Source organism: Megalops cyprinoides, chromosome 5 (assembly GCF_013368585.1).
Source record: "Megalops cyprinoides isolate fMegCyp1 chromosome 5, fMegCyp1.pri, whole genome shotgun sequence".
NCBI lineage: Eukaryota > Metazoa > Chordata > Actinopteri > Elopiformes > Megalopidae > Megalops > Megalops cyprinoides.
Genome location: NC_050587.1, coordinates 36,140,368 through 36,146,858, shown reverse-complemented (window position 1 = coordinate 36,146,858; position 6,491 = coordinate 36,140,368).

The window sequence follows — 6,491 nt, the reverse complement described above, 5'->3', positions numbered from 1 at the left end:
TGGACGTGTTTGAATGCGAACACACACGCGCACACACACACACACACACACACACACACACACGCACACGTATACGGAACACACACACATACACACCAACCCTTCCTGTTACCCTCTGATGTTGGTATTAATGCACGAGAACACACTGACATGACAGCAAATAGCGCTTGCAACGCCCAGCACGCCTTTCAAGAAAGAATCACTCAAAAACAAGTACAAACCTAACTGCAAACACACACACACACACACACACACACACACACACACACACACTCAGTTACACATTGCTTGCATGCAAATGAAATAGAGAAAAAAAAACAAGTCACTAACTAACCTGCAAAAGAAAAGAGAAAAAAATGCTGCAGCTGCCTGAAGATGTACCGTTAACATTCTAAAAGAGACGTTTTTTTTTTTTTTTTTTTCGGAATCATGGGGTGGGGGTGGGCCGGGGCGGACGGTAGGTTGGGCTGGCAGCTAGAGCGTGGGGTGGGGTGTGGGGTGTGGGGTGGGGGGGTTGCCGTCGTGTGACCGAGGGATCAGCACGACAGTTGGGGTTCGTCCCGCTTGAACTCTGGGTGCTCAGTGTCTCCTCCGCCATATTCTCCTTTTTTTGTTAGTTTTCGTTTTTGTACTGAATCGAGAAGAAAGAAAATACAAAAAAAAATCCTGCTGGCTTAATGCATTTGCACTTGAAGAGGGGAGAGGGTGGCGTGAGCATTCGAACTGAGGAGTCGCCTGAATTGACTATTCCAAAAAAAAGAGAGAGAGAGATGAAATGAGGACTGACGCGGCCTTTGCTGGTGTTTCGCCCGGCTTTTCCTGTTCAACCTCATCGGTCCTCCACTGACGAAAAACTCCCAGCGACACTGGCAGAGACTGTTGCTCATTAGCAGGTTGTCTATTGATAGAAATCAGAAATTGCACTGCGATCTTTTTTTTTTCCCCTGGCAAATGATTGATGAAAGAATGATGGAGTATCATCAGCCTTGACAAGCTGCCTTGGAGTGTAGCAACGGGCTGGATTGTATCTGGGGTAAAAGTGAGATAATAACTCCTACAGAAGACCTGTATGTTTATAATTTAAGGACATTCGTATATAACCCAATCGTGTTAAAATAAGGTGGAAAAAAAAAACCTGGCCTATAAATCACCGTATTTCATCAGAAAGAAATCTACTTATGTGTTGTTCAGATATTTTTAACTTATGTGCCATATGATAAGTTGGGACAGTGATAGTATTGGAGACATATTTGGAGATGTATGTAGTTCTTCCTTAGGAAAAAGATATAGGAGGGTCCTGTTTTTGTAACATGGAGCATAGGAGGTTTATTGCACTAAGACGTTGCGGAAACGTTTACAGGAGTATTAGTGAAAGAATACAATCTGACATTCAGAATGTGGGATGAAGGAGAACGTGGGGGGTATGGAGAAGTTGTGGGGGTGGGTGGGGCAGCGTGCCGCATAGAAATCACTGATCTGATCTTAAAAATTGGCTAGTCCCATTCACTGTGTCCACATCGATCCGCTCAGAATCAGAATACATGAATCTGTGCAGAATTCTCCCAAAATGCAGCCTTGAGTTTTTATGGGTATCAACCCTTCTAAAAGACTAGACAAAATCGTTCATCCTAAGTTATAAATGTTGGTGTATGGGAATGTAGCAAAGCAAAATCTATTTTCAAATATGTATTAAAACGTGTCAAAAAGTATATATAATAGTATGTATTACAAAATGTATCAAATTTCACCACTTTCACAAATCACAATGTATGCATTTTTTGTGGACAAGGTAGAATATATTTTACAGTATGTATCATTTTACAGGGTAATGAATGAATACAATATTTGTATGTGGAATAGTCTAAAGTATTCCATATGTTTACATAGACCCCCTCACAAAAGTTAATATGGAAATTATCTATCTATAAATTATCTATTCTCTGTCATTCCTTCTTGTGAAAATCCACAAGTTTTCACAAGCAGTTTCAGAGAAGGGGCCGTGAACAGGTCTTCCAACATTGTAGATCACTGGCCCCGAAACTCACAGATCTTTCAGATTTATCCCTGTTTATACCAGGATGGTCCCTGGTCATCTTGTGCACTTTCTGATTTTTTTATATATAAAAAAAAAAATCACACAAACAACCCCCAAAGAAAGTAGTATTGTTCCTTCTGCTTGCCCATATTTCACCTGTTTTACCAATGTGATGGACAGGACAGTCAGTTGTAAAGTTTATCATCTTTTCTTTCCCCTAAGGGGGTGGTGATTTTTGTGGGCTCATACTGTTGGTTACCAGGGGTGACAGAATGGCCTTTGGGTGACTCCAGTCATTGCAATACTGTGTGTAGAGGAGGAGGGGGTGGGGGGGATGTTCCCTGTTATGATGGGGTGGGAGGGCGTGCGGGTGGGTGATCGGTTACAAGAGTGCCTTAAACTTCGGATACTGAAAGCATTCGATTAGAGGCATGTTTTTTTCACACTGTATGACCACCGAGGGCAAGCCTTCCAAAAACAAGGGAGACTGGTTTCATCAAGATCATTGGGGACTCTACCAATGACTGTACCCTCAAAGGGTGAAGTTCAGATATATCTCCAGACACAAATATGGAAAGGACGTGCTGAGGGCATTGCGAGTCGTTTTGCTGGTATTCTCGGAAAACAACTGGAGATGCATGGTTGCTGATGGCGTGGGCGAGGCCTTGATGTGTTTCAAAGAAACCCGACTGGCAAAGAGAAGTGACTGAAGCCTGGTGTCATGGAGTGAAGCTCTTTGTTCTCGCTTGTCCTTTTACAAAGAAAAAAAAGGTGTAAAATTAATGGAAAAAAAGCAACTGCCACTGCATTGGCATGGGCCTTGTGCAGGTCTACTACTTTAGAAAGAGGAATGCAGAAGAACCCCAGGTTACTGGGATGTAAGATGGTCTTTGCTGTGGTCGGGTGTATTCCATTGTTTCAGGCAGTATAGCTTTACTGCATGGGTTTACGGAGAGACAGAATTATGCGGTGACGGATTCTGATCCAACCTGAATGTAGCTCAATTCATCCATTTTTCTAAAGTTCGTTTGGGTCTTCGAGTAGGATTGTGTGGGAAGACCAACAGGGTTCCAAATTCTCAAAGCATTGTGGGGAAAAAAAAAACTACTCATACAAAAATTCTCACCATGATGCCAACATCAAGTACAGACTGGTGACACTAAACAGGCGCAGTGGAATACACAGATTATTTTTAAGGCCCCTTTTTTTATTTTATTCTTTTTCTTATGCCTCTTTCAGTAGATGTATGTGAAACACTCAGTTGTGTGTTTATGTCCTTCCTGAATTTAGATTCTGCCTTCTCTTTACTCACAGTAGCAAGCATAGCAAAATGCAAAATGATTTCCTGTTTCCTGATGCCTTTTTTCATAGATTATGAAGTCTGGGGAGTGAAAGGGTATGATGTTGCACTAGAAGATGAGGGGAGAGAGATGTTAAGAAAATATACCTGCTAACCCAGAACAACTAAGCATTCATTGTATTTTTTTGGTTGTTTTGTTTTGATAAATCAGTTTTAGATGGCTTTCAGATCAGATATAAACATTTCCAGACTGATACTTGGGCTTTAGTTACTCATAACAATAAGGCCAACAGGACTGTAGAGATCAGGACTAACCCCCTATTGCACTTCCACAGCAGAGAGATCTTAATAGTAGGTAGACCCAAACAGAATGAGCCTTGGTGCATGATGGGAAATCTGTGCACCTATGTTTTGTGTGATCAGTGGACAGGAGAGAGAATGTTGGCTAGACTAAAGGTCTAGCAGATCCTTTCCTTCCACAGAACACCGTGGCTACAGCAAGCTGTTGAATGTGCTTCGCGAGAAACCAAATTGTTTTGGGGTTTGTTGAATCCTTATGGACCCAGCAGTACCCTCCCTTCTGTACGGCAGAAGTAACACTGGGCTGGTGTTAGTTCAGTGTTTGCAGTTAGCAGAACGTTTCTGACCATGTGTCACAAATCTGTGTCGAACAGTCAGTGTAAATTGTATCACAACACGATATGTTGAGCCCTGCTTCATTCTGCATCGTACAGTGTCGTTGTGTCACGTGACAAAGACGGGGCCCTCAGTCCGCTGTCTGCACATCCCCACCAGCCCAGTTCCCTGCAGCCTCCGTTACCACGGTTGCAAGGTAATCAAAAACTGCTGCAACGTGTATCTGTATGTATCCTACGCAGGCATGGAAACCGCAATAATAAGTTTGCTCGTGTTTGTATTCTCTGTTGTAATGCCAGCACATAAAAAAATAAATAAATAATAATAATAATTACGAGTGGAGATGTATGAGCTCCAGAGAGCAACCTTCAAAGCCATGCGCTCAGAGCGTTGACAATCAGAGGAGAGGAGACCACGTGCTTTATGGGAGATCTGTCATGCTTTGGGCGAGAGAGGCGCCTGCAAACCTGGCCTTGCAGTTGTTATAGCGTTGTTTGGCCTGCGTGTGGCTCTACAGTTAAGGCCTGTTGCGGGGTTAGCGCCAGCTCCTGGTTTCTTTGGGCTCCTTTTGTTGTAACGGGCTTGCTCTGTCCATAAAGGCATCATGGGATTTTTCTGTTAGGAACTTTAGACCTGCAGATCCCGATTGGTTGAGCTGTTAAAATACCTGCTCTTTGCTCTCACGACTACTACTTTTCTGTGTCTAACTATACATGGAATGAGAACTAGATCCACTAAGCTCCACTCTTGTGTTCCATATTCTACCCAGATTTTTGTAGTGTCAGCGAATGTGGCAAGTATTGATCATGAATAACCAATGCAGCTTGTTAACCAGCTAGCTATGCTGATAGCTAAATCCCTGTGGAGCTGTTAATAGTAACCTGATTGAAAGCCCCCTTCCTGTTTTCCTTGGGTGGTTTCTTTGCTTTTTTTTTCCTTTCAGTTGGCTCTCCCCTTATGTTGTTATGGTTAACATTTACATTCACTTGCAAGGAAGAATACCTGTTCCCTGCCATGTTCTTCCTACATGAGCAAAGGGCAAGCCCTGCTTTAATACAGCCAAACACAAGCTTCGGGTCTCTTGTTCCTGTACCGAACATTCCAGACAGGAATATTCCATGGTACCACTGTGGGCAGACATGCTATATACCTTTGAGAGTGATTGACAAATAGTTGAGAGGTGATGTCATGTAAAGACTTTGAATATCCAATCAGAAATTGAGTTGAGAAAGAGTGTGGAAGTTGATTGGCCCTTATGGACTGAAGGCAGCTTTGTCTGACGTGTAAAGGTCACAATTATGCAAAATGGAGAAGGGAGAGGTTCAGTATTTGGTAGAAGTGAACTCTTCGACAGCTTTGCAAAAAACAATGTCTATGCGCCTTTTAACACCAACAACAACACATAAAATGCCACATTGGATGTTGTGTAGAGGATCAATGACTTTGATTCCCGTCCTGCTGTCTTGTCTTTCCATTGTAATGTCCGCCACCTCCCCAGGAGACATTGTGTAGTTTACGAGTAACAGAATCTTTTCTTTTCAAATGCAATACTGAACAGTCTGCTTTCTAATAAAACTCCTTACTTCACCATTTGTCTCACTTGTCGTTTTCTCTTCTCATTTATTTGATCGATCCACAATGATTTCTTATTTTCGGAGGCTGTTCACACACGGGAATCTGATCCCTCAGTGTTAACCCACGTACATATTTTTGTGTGCACGCTTCTTGAAAGTGTAAACTGTAGCTATGAAATCTTTCTGGAGGGACAACTTCAGATAATTGTAGACCCTGCAACATTTCAAATCCCCAAGATGTGAAAAAGCTACCACATCAACTTAATTTGCACCTGTAAAAGATCTGTACAACCCCCCCCCCCCCCCCCCCCCCCCCCCCCCCCCAAATTACACTGCTGGTTTGGGGTTACCATTTGGCTGCACACAAGGATGAAAGGCTAAGTGGTCACTCATTGTCTGTTACATTTGCTTATTCCCTATGATTACTGCAAGGAAGCGGGGCGTTTCTGTGCCACAGTCTAAAAGAAAACATTCTGAGTTCTGCATCACCTTTGCTACTTGGCTTAATGCATTCGGTATGTATTCTCTCTGTTACATCATCCCTTACTTTGGCAGTACAGAGACTCCTTTGCGAGCAAGAGCGCCACGCATTGCTCACAACCCCTTTAAAATGCTACCGTGCAAGTATTTCGCACGTTTCAAATTATGATGGAAATATAAAATACGGGTCATTTGGTAAATACAAATATGGTATACGTGTATGTAAACACATAGCTAAGAACGTCCAAATTTTCGAGTACAGATTTCTGTTACACTGTATCTGCCCATCTGTCTGGCATATTTGCAGATGTAAAGATTAAGGCAGACGGACAGATGAACGTAAAGTCATGTTTATGTCAAACTGCTGGCCACAGTTTTTGATGGCACTCTACGGAATTGACCTCACGGCGCAGACGTACGCTCTGCGGCAGGCCCTGCGTCATTTCCTTGTCGCAAAATTCTAGCG